We start from the raw sequence: 12,521 nt of genomic DNA, 5'->3' as shown, positions 1-12,521 counted from the left end.
TAAAACTGGCCTGTTTGGGGATTTGGCTTTCTCTCTCTCCCCGCCACCCCCAACCCCCCGATTCCTTGGAAGGTCAGATAAACAACTTGGTTTTGGTTTGGTGGTGTGAAACTTCAGCAGGAATTATTCCATTTTGCTTCGGTCTGTTGGGCCCAGTGCACGAGCTCAGTACAAACCAACGGCCTCCTATAAATTTTCCTTCACAGGTCAAAGCTTTCTTACTTCTCTTAAGTTGTTCTTTTCTATGTTTTTTGACTGCACGGTAAAACAAGGCCTAGGAGTTTGGGCCCTTACCCCTGAAAGACCACAGTGGACAGGACAGGTTCAAGGTTAAAAGATCATGGAGTTCAGGAAAATGTTGTTCTAATTCCTTAAGGGAGACCAAGAGACTGGAGAGGGTGAGACTACAGGTTTGGGGGGAAGTAGAAAGCAATTGCCTGGAGGGCTCCTTGTGCAGAAATCCTCAAGGCTACAAAAAGGTCACTCTGGTAGCCCCGTGGTTGTTAGGGGCAGCAGAATCACTTCTCCTGAGAAACAACCAACAAGTATTTGAACAAATGTCTTGCCTTTAATGGTTTTAAAATTTGATGCCAGTACTAATGTTATATAAATTGTGTATTGTTTGTGTGTACTCTTCATAGTATTGTAAAGTGATGCTACTCCCTAAATCACCCCCACTTAAAAAAATATCATGGGCCGGGCGCAGTGACTCAAGTCTGTAATCCCAGCATTTTGAGAGGCCTAGCTGGGCAGATCGCTTAAGCTCAGGACTTAAAGACCAGCCTGGGCAACATGGTGAAACCCCGTCTCTACCAAAAATACAAAAATTAGCTGGGTGTGGTGGTGTGTTTCTGTGATCCTAGCTACCTGGGAAGCTAAGGCAGGAGGATCGCTTGAGCCCGGGAGGTGGAGGTTGCAGTGAGCCGAGATCACACCACTGCACTCCACCCTGGGTGACAGAGTAAGACCCTGTCTCAAAAAAAAAAAAAAAAAGAAAAATATATGTGTGTATATATATCTATGTGTGTGGGTGTATGTATATGTGTGTGTGAATATGTGTGTATATATGTATATATGTGTGTGTATATACATATATATGCACATGTGTGTATACATATATATATATATAATTAATGCACCATCCTTCTACTTGCCCTAGGTGCTCTAATGATTGAAAAGGTTTATTTTTAATATAAGAGTAAAGTTGCAGAACTCTCTGATATCAAACTGACTAAATTTGGAAGCATATAACCAGAGCCTTATTAGCATCACAGTCTGACCAATTAAATTGCCAAAATCTAAACATGCTCTTTCTGTATCTGTTTGATCAGGAGAAACAAAAGGCACTTGTGGTCTGATAGTTTTGTTAGTGTTCTTGTCTTTTATCCTATTTGGATCTCCATAAATGTTTCCATTCCTACCAGCAAGATTCACTCCTTCCTTTACTAGTATATTCTTAATAAACCAAAGCATAAAAACTAGGGATGTTCTGCTTAAATCAGGTTACCCATCTGTGAAACTAGGAAGTGAGAATATCCTGAGCTTTAACACAGCCACCTTCCAGACACAAGTCTTCATTTAGGAACTACAGAATGCTATAAATTAAATTAAATTGAAAAATAGTAGCAAAAAAAAATTCTGATTTAACATATACCCTGCACCAGGCCTCATACTAAGAACTTTTTAATACTTTTTCATTATTTATTCCTATTAGATAAATCCTTAGGAATCTTACAGATTCATTTATTCATTCAATCAGGAAATAAACAAGGGGCTGGAATAAAGAACAACAGAAAGGGTAGATTTAAATTGATTGGGTAATTAAAGGAACACAAAGAACTACCCACAGAAGGAGAAAGGAAAAGATCATTTCAGACTGGGGTTGTACATACAAAAGCTATACGTGAGGTGGAGGGCAAGCCTGACACATTCAGAGACTAGAAAGCCAAAGGCTTGAACAGAACATACATAAGCTTAAATAATCACACTTCAAAAGTTGGAGAGATAAGCAGAGACCAGTTCGAAAACCTGAAATTTGTTTTTTAAACTAAATGTAATGAAAGATCATTTAAAGACTTTAAGCAGACAAATGGTGTGATCTCCACATTTTATGATCACTTTTTACTGCTACATGGAGAATGGATTCGAGGGGACAAAGAATTGAAGTTCAGAGATCAGTTTGGAGCTGTTACAGTAATTGGGCTGAAAGATGGTGGTAAGCCCAAGATGTGATGGGAATAAAGCTGAAGAAGAAAAAATAAGAAGAACAAGGTATTTTGGAGGTAGAATTGACAGGATTTGCCGATGGATTAGACAGGAGACTGAGGAACAGGGAAGAACCATGGATGATGCTTAGGTTTCTGGCTTCAGTGATCAAGTGTGGTTCCGTTTCCTGAAATGGAGAATGCTGGGATGGGGAAGATAAGAAAGGGAAAGGTTTGGCTGGGCACGGTGGCTCATGCCTGTAATCCCAGCACTTTGGGAGGCCGAGGCAGGTGGATCACTTGATGTCAGGTGTTCAAGACCAGCCTGGCCAACATGGTGAAACCCCATCTCTACAAATACAAAAATTAGCTGGGTGTGGTGGTGGGTGCCTGTAATCCCAGCTACTTGGAAGGCTGAGGCAGGAGAATTGCTTGAACCTGGGAGGCAGAGGTTACAGTGAGCTGAGATTGCACTCCAGCCTGGGCAACAGAGCGAGACTCCGTCTCAAAAAAATAAATAAAAAATAAAAAATTAAAATTAAAAAAATAAAAAAGAGAGAAAAAGAAAGGGAAAGGTTTTATGGAACTAAGTTTCGTCAGTGAGCTTGAGATGTCTGCTGTAAGATGCCCAGTACAAGTTTAAATGAGTGGTTCCATGCCTGAGTTTGAATCTTAGAGAGGTCTGGGCTGTAAATACAAACCCAAAATTGATCCACATAGTGGTAGTACTTAAATCCATGGAAATTAGTGAGATCATTTATGGAGCTAGTGCATGAAAGGAAGAAGAAAAAGAAGAATGCTAACATGTAACAGTGGGATAGGGGAGCTAAGATAGAAAGAAAACCAGGAGGGGGTGGTATTGAATAAACAACAACAAAAATAGCATCCTGTGAAGGGAAATGTGGTCACCTATCTCCCTCGGTGTGCAGGTTAATGTTTAGTATGTGGCTATCAGGAAAAAAAGGCCCTGATTTGTAGCATTTGCTGATTTTTGTGGTGTAAATACTGTCAGTGTGGCTAATAGTTTCAAGCTACCAACACTCCTTCACTAAACTTGGAAAGAAATGTTTGCAATTAGCAGTCCAGTATCACTCCTGCAGTGTGACAGGGCAACACAGCTGCTGAGAGAGAGCATAAGATAAAGAAGGAAAATGTGCACTGAACTTGGCAACACGGAAGCCGTTAGTGACCTTCATGAGAGTCGTTTCTGGACAATGGGGACAGAAGCCAGATTGTAGTAGGTAGAGGAATGCAATGAGGGTAAGAAAGGACAGTGCACACTTTTCTAAAGAAATGGATGGGCCGGGCGCAGTGGCTCACATGTGTAATCCCAGCATTTTGGGAGGCTGAGGGGGCGGATCACAAGGTCAGGAGTTCTAGACAAGCCTGGCCAACACGGCAAAACCCCGTCTCTACTAAAAATACAAAAATTAGCCAGGCGTGGTGGCGCACACCTGTAGTCCCAGCTACTCCAGAGGCTGAGGCAGAAGAATCGCTTGAACCTGGGAGGCGGAGGTTGCAGTGAGCTGAGATCATGCCACTGCACTCCAGCCTGGGCAACAGAGCAAGACTCTGTCTCAAAAAAAAAAAAGAAAGAAAGAAAGAAAGAAAGAAAGGGGCCGGGCATGGTAGCTCACGCCTGTAATCCTAGCACTTTGGGAGGCCAAGGTGGGTGGATCACTTGAGGTCAGGAATTCACAATCAGGCTAGCCAACACGGTGAAATCCCATCTCTACTACAAATACAGAAAAATGAGCTGGGCATGGTGGCAGGCGCCTGTAATCCCAGCTATTCGGGAGGCTGAGGCAGGAGAATTGCTTGAACCTGGGAGGCAGAGGTTGCAGTGAGCTGAGATCCGGCCACTGCACTCCAGCCTGGACAACAGAGCGAGACTCACCTCAAAAAAAAAAAAAAAAAAAAAAAAAGGATGGTAGCTGGAGAAGGAAAATAGGTCAAAATTTGAAATAAACTCAGAGAGATTAAGAGGTTTACTGCAACGTGCAATGAACAAGTGGAGAGGGTAGAATCTGAACACAGATTTGTTTGATTCCAAAGCTTATGCCTTATTATGACTTTCCTGGACCATAAAGGAAAAAAAAGTCATAAGCTACCTAAATATTGAATTGCAGATGGTTTTTCTATTTGCCCTTTTCTGTGTTTTCTAATTTTTTCATTGAGACTAATTTACTTTCATATTCATAAAAATGATTAATAGATCTTATACTTGCAGAGTAAGTACCAGAATACAGCAAAGTGTAAGGAAACATTACTTAGTCAGCTTCAACAGAAATAGCATATTGCCAAACAGTGCCACCTCGTACAAAGTTTATTTTTCAGATTAATATTTAAACTTCCATTCTATTTTACAGTTTATAAATCAACACACATTAAAATATCTGTGAACTAAAACACCTAAAGATGCTACCTTCGAAACTCATGTTCATAGATTCTAATTCCTAGGTGGCTTCTCAACATCAGATGAGGGAAGGCACTGTGTCCTGTGTTTTGTGTAGTACTGAGTACACTGTCACAGCTCAAAAGATAATGAATAATGGTACAAAGTGATGTAACTTTCTTTTAAAAGATTAAAGCCTCTTGTATTGAAATTCAAAAGGAATTATAATTATTCTTCTTTAGAATCCAGTATGTAATAATGGAATAAGTTACTTGAAGACTTTATTGGATCTCACAGGGATGTTTTTTTCCTTTGGCTTTGTAAGAAAACAAATCTGTGATAAGAACAGCATTCTTAGTATAATGGGTAGGGGGGCATGGGTGTAGATGAAATAGATAATTGAGGTTCTATTTTTACATAATTCTATATTATTCATGTATAAATACAACTATAAGGTTACAATTATATTTTTGGATTATAATTTAATATTATAATAGTTTTGAGTGAATATAAAATCTCATACTAATGGAAATTGTTTGTTTGTTTGTTTTTGTTTTGAGATGGATTCTCGTTCTGTTGCCCAGGCTAGAGTGCAGTGGCACGATCTCAGCTCACTGCAACCTCCACCTCCGGGGTTCAAGCCATTCTCCTGCCTCAGCTTTGCGAGTAGCTGGGATTACAGGTGCATGCCACCACACCCGGCTGATTTTTGTATTTTTAGTAGAGATGAGGTTTCACCATGTTGGCCAGGCTGGTCTTGAACTCCTAATCTCAGGTGACCCACCCGCCTTAGCCTCCCAAAGTGCTGGAATTACAGGCATGAGCCACCGCACCTGTCCAGAAACAGTTTTTTAAGAGTATCAATATAATTATTTCTTTTTATTCTTAATACCTGCATCTAGTAGAATTGCATTTAGTTTTTTAAGAGAGATTTATTGCTATTTGAAAAAGAGAGAAAAGTACATTATTTCCAGATCATTTAATTGTCTACTGGAAAATCCAAAAGTATTTACGGTAATACTACTTGAACTAACAGAGTATGGTCTGAAACAAAAATAAACATACAAAAATCAATAGCTATTTACACAACAGAAGTAGTCTGTTAGAAAATATGAGGGAAAAGACCCCATTTACAATGTCATGAAAAGCTACAAAATACCTCAAAATATTCATAGAAGTATAAAACCACTGTACTTCACTAGAATTAGCCATCTAGATTTGAATATTCGATGGTAAGTTGTACAAAAGATGAGGACTGAATTATATTTAGTTTTGGGCACCTTCAAATTTATTTTTATTTTGTGTAAACTTCATTTATATAATTTTCAGAGCCTTATTAGTAGATGGATTAAACAGTATTAAACTTGTACAGCACAATATCAAACACATTTGTCGTAGGTCCCTTGAAATTATTTGATAAGACTGCCACCTACAGGTGGCAAGAAAAGCAGAGTGGCACTGAAATATATTTACCACTGACCACGTATCAGACATTATATTAAGAAACCTAGTAGGGACTGGGCAAGGAGACTCACGCCTGTAATCCCAGCACTTTGGGAGGCTGAGTGGGGCGGATCACCTGAGGTCAGGAGTTCGAGACGAGCCTGATCAACATGGTGAAACCCCATCTCTACTAAAAATACAAAAATTAGCCGGGTGTGGTGGCATGCGCATGTAATCCCAGCTACTACAGAGGCTGAGGCAGGAGAATCGCAGGAACCTGGGAGGTGGAGGTTGCAGTGAGCTGAGATTGCCCCACTGCACTCCAGCCTGGGTGACAGAGTGGGACTCTGTCTCAAACAAACAAACAAAACAAAACAAAACAAAACAAAAAAAACCTAGTAGGGTTGCCAGATAAAATACAGGAGGCTCACATAAAGCTGAATTTCAGTTAACAACCAATACTTTTTAGGTAAGTATGTACCAAATATTGCATAGAATATGCCAGTACTAAAAAATTATTCGTTGTTTATCTGAAATTCAAATTTAACTGGGCATTCTGTAGTTTTATTTGCTAAATCTGGCAATCCTTAAAAATGCAGATAATGGCCAGGTACGGTGGCTCATGCCTGTAATCCCAGCACTTTGGGAGGCTGAGGTGGGTGGATCACGAGGTCAAGAGTTCAAGACCAGCCTGGCCAATATGGTGAAAACCCATCTCTACTAAAAATACAAAAATTAGCCGGGAGTGGTGGCACGTGCCTGTAGTCCCAGCTACTCCGGAGGCTGAGGCAGAAGAATAGCTTGAACCTGGGAGGTGGAGGTTGCAGTAAGCTGAGATCATACCACTGCACTCCAGCCTGGGTGACGGAACAAGACTCCATCTCAAAAAAAAAAAAAAAAAAAAAATGCAGATAATGATGTTGACCACATTCTGTGATTTAAAACCTTTCGATGGTCTCTATGGCCTCAGGAGAGGGTCCGAGCATCTTAATATGTGTCTGCTCCCATCTTGCTCCTTACTGCCTTAGTGTGAGCTTCCCATTGACATCAAAATCTTTTTTTAAAAATATTTTATAACTTTTACTTTAGACTTGGGGTACATGTACAGGATTGTTATATAGGTAAACTCGTGAACTAATTTACACTCCCACCAGAAGTGTATAAATGTTCCTTTTCTCCTCAATCTCATCAGCATCTGTTATTTTTTGACTATTTAACAGCCATTCTGACTGGTGTGAGATGGTATCTCATTGTACTTTTGCTTTACATTTCTCCAATGATTAGTGATATTGAGCATTTTTTCATATGCTTGTTGGCCACATGTATATCTTCTTTTGAAAAGTGTCTGTTCATGTCCTATGTCCACTTTTTAATAGGGTTGTTTTTTGCTTGTACATTTGCTTAAGTTTATTTTTTTGGATACAGAGTCTCACTCTATCCCCCAGGCTGGAGTGCAGTGGCACGATCTCAGCTCATTGCAACCTCCATCTCCTGGGTTCAAGCGATTCTCCTGCCTCAGCCTCCTGAGTAGCTGGGTTTACAGGCGCATGCCACCAGGCCCAGCTAATTTTTGTATTTTTACTAGAGATGGGGTTTCGCCATGTTGGCCAGGCTGGTCTCGAACTCCTGATCTCAGGCAATCCACCTGCCTCAGCCTCCCAAAGTGTGGGGATTACAGGCGTGAGCCACCAGGCCCGGCCTCAAGTTTCTTGTATATTCTGGATATTAGACCTTTGTTAGATATATAGTTTGCAAATATTTTCTACCAACATAAAAATCTTTCTTTTGCTTAGGTAGTTTGTTTGGCCTGGAATATAGAGGGTCCTATATGTCTATCTTTTAATATTGTTTATGATAATTTTAATACCTAATCACATCTTCCCTTTGGACTTTTAAAGTGAATGTCAAAATTATAAGAGCAGATTGTGATTAATTAATACATTACCTCAAGAAGAAAAAACTAGTGAGAACACACAACTTATATAAAAACACTATCTTTAAAAGACATTGGAAATTGTATTTCCTGTTTACTTTGTGTTCTTGTTTAAATGTCAAAGAGAGACAAACCCTAGCGAACTTAAATTGTGTGTCTATGTGTTTCTCTGGCTATATAATTTTCAAGGCCCTATGGAATACAAAAATATGAAGCCTCTTGTTCAAAAATTACTAAAAATTTCAACATGGTAACAGAACAGCATTAACCTAGGTGTGGACCCTTCTGAGTGCAGGGCCCTGAGTGCACAGGTCACATTTCCCATGAATCATTTTATTTTTCTCTCCAACTTAATTGGTTCAGAATTGAGGTTTCTCTAAGGGAAATTCCTTTTTGTTTACACTAGAAGCATGTGAATGACTTAAAATTCATGATGTGTTGAGATCTTGCTAAATGGACCTACCAAATAAGAAGAAAATAAAGCTTATAAGAACGTGGACTTTGCAGTCCATTCAAAATCTGACTTCATGGTTGCCTTGAAAGACTCAAGGGTTGGCTTCAGGGACACACAAACACCCTCAAATTGTAATTAAAATTGTGTGTATTTGTAAATGCATTTTTCAGGGAAGAACTTTTATCTGATTCTCAAAAGGATTAGGAACCCCAAAAAGCTTAAAAAACACTGTTCTATGAAATTATTTACCCTTTTTAAAAAAAATTTCTGCCAAATCATGATCTGATTTAATTTAATTTATTCATTTATTTATTTTACAGATGGGGTCTCACTCTGTCTCCCAGGCTGGAGTGTAGTGGCACGATTACAGCTCACTGCAGCCTCGAACTCCTGGGCTAAACTGATCCTGCCACGTAAGCCTCCTGAGTAGCTAAGACTACAGGCCCGTGCCACTACACAGGGCTACTTTAAAAAAAAAAATTGTTTGTAGAGACAGGGTCTTGCTTTGTTGCCCAGGCTCATGGTCTGCTTTTAAAGGCCTCTGCTGGTGACTGGTTTAAAAACTTTAAATATGGCCGGGTGCAGTGGCTCACGCCTGTAATCCCAGCACTTTGGGAGACTGAGGCGGGTGGATCACAAGGTCAGGAGATTGAGACCATCCTGGCTAACATGATGAAACCCTGTCTCTACTAAAAATACAAAAAATTAGCTGGGCGTGGTGGCAGGCACCTGTAGTCTCAGCTACTTGGGAGGCTGAGACAGGAGAATGGCGTGAACCCAGGAGGCGGAGCTTGCAGGGAGCCAAGATTGCACCACTGCACTCCAGCCTGGGCGACAGAGCAAGACTCCATCTCAAAAAAAAAAAAAAAAAAAAAAAAAACTTTAAATACAAGGAGTTGTGCAGATTTTTAAAATTACTCTTATTTCAATATATAAAAAGGAAAAACCATGAAAAGAGAAATAGGAATAAATACATCAAGACCTCAATCAGAGAAATGAAATCTAAAAGGTACCCTTACACTCTAGATGCTACCATCAGCAAACTTGATAGTAAAATTGACCTTTCATTGCAGTATGCCTCATGTAATAATATATAACATGTATTAAGCACTTAACCATGTGCCTGGCACTGTCTCAATAATCATTTACAACTCTTAAATTACTTAATCCTCTTAACAATTCTATAATCCCCAATGTAGAAATGAGGAAACAGGAGCAAACAGAAGTTAAGAATCTTGGCTGGGTGCAGTGGCTCACACCTGTAATCCCAACATTTTGGGAGGCCAAGGCGGACGGATTGCTTGAGTTCAGGAGTTCAAGACCAGCCTGGGCAACAAAGTGGGACCGCGTCTCTACAAAAAAGACAAAAATTAGCTGGGTGTTGTGGCACATGCCTGTAGTCCCAACTATTCGGGAGGCTGAGGTGGGAGGATGGCTTGAGCCTGGGAGGGAGAAGTTGCAGTGAGCCAAGATCACACCACTGCATTCTAGCCTGGGTGACAGAGCCAGACCCTGTCACACACAAAAAAGAATCTTGTCCACGGACACAGAGTGAATGGTGGAGACAGGTTTTGAATTGGTCACAAAGTCAATATTCTTATAAGCTTTATTTCCTTCTTGATTATTTAGTAGGCCCACTTAGCAAGATATTGATATATCAGATAACTTTCATTTAATAGATATCAAGAATAAAGAAGTAGAATAAAGAACAGAGAATTTATCCTTCCAGACAACTTTTTCCTTTGGCTTCCTGGACACCATTGCTTTGTGGTTCACCTACCTCCTGCTGGCTGCTCCTTCTTCTTTCTGTGGGATTCTCCTTTTCTCCCTCTCAGGTCTTGATCCTCTTCTTCCCTCCATCCATGAAACTCCTTGGGTAAACTAATCCAATCCCATGACTGTTAATACTGTTCATATGTTGACAATTTTCAAATTTATATTTCCAGCTTGGGCCTTTCCCTTGAACCCAGATTCTATATTCAGCTGCTTTATCAATGTCTCCATGTGGAGATCTGATATAATTCGGATCTCTGTCCCCACCCAAATCTCATGTTGAAATGTAATGCCCAGCTTGGTGCAGTGTCTCATGCCTGTAATCCCAGCACTTTGGGAGGCAGAAGTGGGAAGATCACCTGAGGTCTGGAGTTCGAGACAAGCCTAGCCAACATGGTGAAATCCCATCTCTACTAAAAATGCAAAAATTAGCCAGGAGTGGTGGCACATGCCTCTAATCCCAGCTACTCAGGAGGCTGAGGTATGAGAATTGCTTGAACCCGGGAGGCGGAGGTTGCAGTAAGCCAAGATTGTGCCTCTGCACTCCAGCCTGGGCAACAGAGTGAGACTCCATCTCAAAAAAAAATAAAAAGAAAAAAAGAAATGTAATCCCTAATGTTGGAGGTGGGGCCTGGTGGGAGGTAATTGGATCAGGAGGGCAGATTTCTCATGAATGGTTTAGCACCATCCCCGTGGTGCTGTCCTTGTGATAGTGAGTGAATTCTCATGAGATCTGGTTGTCTGAAAGTGTGTGGCACCTTCCCTCACTCTCTTGCCTTGGCCATGTGACATGCCTGCTCCCCCTTTGCCTTCCACCATGACTGTAAGTTTCCTGAGGCCTCCCCACAACCAAGCAGATGCCAGCACCATGCTTCCTGTACAGCCTGCAGAACCATGAGCCAATTAAACCTCTTTTCTTTATAAATTACCCAGCCTCAGGTATTTATAAAAGCAGTACGAGAGTGGCCTAACCCAAGGTCTAATCAATATCTCAAACTAAACACAGCCAAATGAACCCTGGATTTCCCTCCTCCAAGACTCCCACAGTCTTCCCCATCTCAATAAATACAATCCCCATTCTCCTGACACTCAGAACAAAAAAGCCTTGGGGGCATCATTGTCTCTTTTCCCTCCTTCACATCCCATATCAAATATATTAGAAAATTGGGTCAGCTGAGCCTTCAAAATATGTCCAGGTCAATATATTAATATATCCAAAATCCATCTACATCCTTAATCCAAGTCACTATGCTCGCTCTTACCTAGGTTATGGCAAGAGTCTCTGTGACAGCCATGAGAATGTGCCTCTCAGAACTCCTGATAGTGCAGCATAATTGACAGTGGCCCCAGCTCCTGCACCTGAAATCTTGATCCCTGTGTTCTTGCTGAGGCTGGGTGTCCCAAGGGCTACTCCCAGCTAATGACTGAGTGTGGCAGGAACACAGGAGCAGGCCCATTAGTGGGAGATGGGAGACTCCTCTGATGGGTGGTTTGGGCTCAACGACTCCCCATTGGCCTTGCCAAACTTTCACAGAGCTGTACTGCAGTCTCCAAGTCTCCCATCCATACTTCTGCCCTCCCTCTGTCTATTACCAGGGTCAGACCTGCATTGCAGTCTGAAAGCTCTCAAACCCTATTCTGGCACCCTCTCCATCTCCCCTCACAGATGTTCCTCTTAATAAATCTCTTGCACATCTTCTAGTTGGTTGGCCTGCTTCTGCAATTACAGTCCTGCAGTCTCTTCACGCAGCAGCCAGAAGTGATCAAGCTAAAACCAAATTCCTTTCCATCTACTATAGGCACCATGGAATCTGGCCACTGCTTCTCCATGAATCCCATCTCCTTCTGGCAGACTCTGCTGTGGCTACACAAGTCTCCTGGATGTGTCTGGACCTACTAGGTATGGTTAACTTGCCTTTGCACTTGTCTTCCTCTCTGGAATGTTTTTGTCCCAGATACATAAATAGCTTGACCCCTCTCCTTATTCGTGTTCACTATCCTCTTACCCTGTTTTATTTTCTCTTCACTACATTTAATCATCATTTGATATATTATATCTCTTTTGTTTGTTTATTGATTCTCATCCCCAATTACAACACAAGTGCCATGAAAACATGGACTTTGTATGTCTTATTTATTCCCATATGCCCAACAACCAAAAAATGTACCTGGCACATAATAAGTACTCAATAAGTTTTGCTGAATGAATGAATAAATTTTTACTAAGAACCATTTATAGGTTCATTTAAAAAATAAAAGGAATTTACAAATGTAAGTTTGATTTTGAACATCTGAGGTTTCTGAAAAATGAGACACAAC

The sequence above is a fragment of the Hylobates moloch genome, unplaced genomic scaffold (genome assembly GCF_009828535.3).
Source record: "Hylobates moloch isolate HMO894 unplaced genomic scaffold, HMol_V3 SCAFFOLD_3, whole genome shotgun sequence".
In the NCBI taxonomy this organism is placed as follows: domain Eukaryota; kingdom Metazoa; phylum Chordata; class Mammalia; order Primates; family Hylobatidae; genus Hylobates; species Hylobates moloch.
This window is presented reverse-complemented; position numbering follows the sequence as displayed.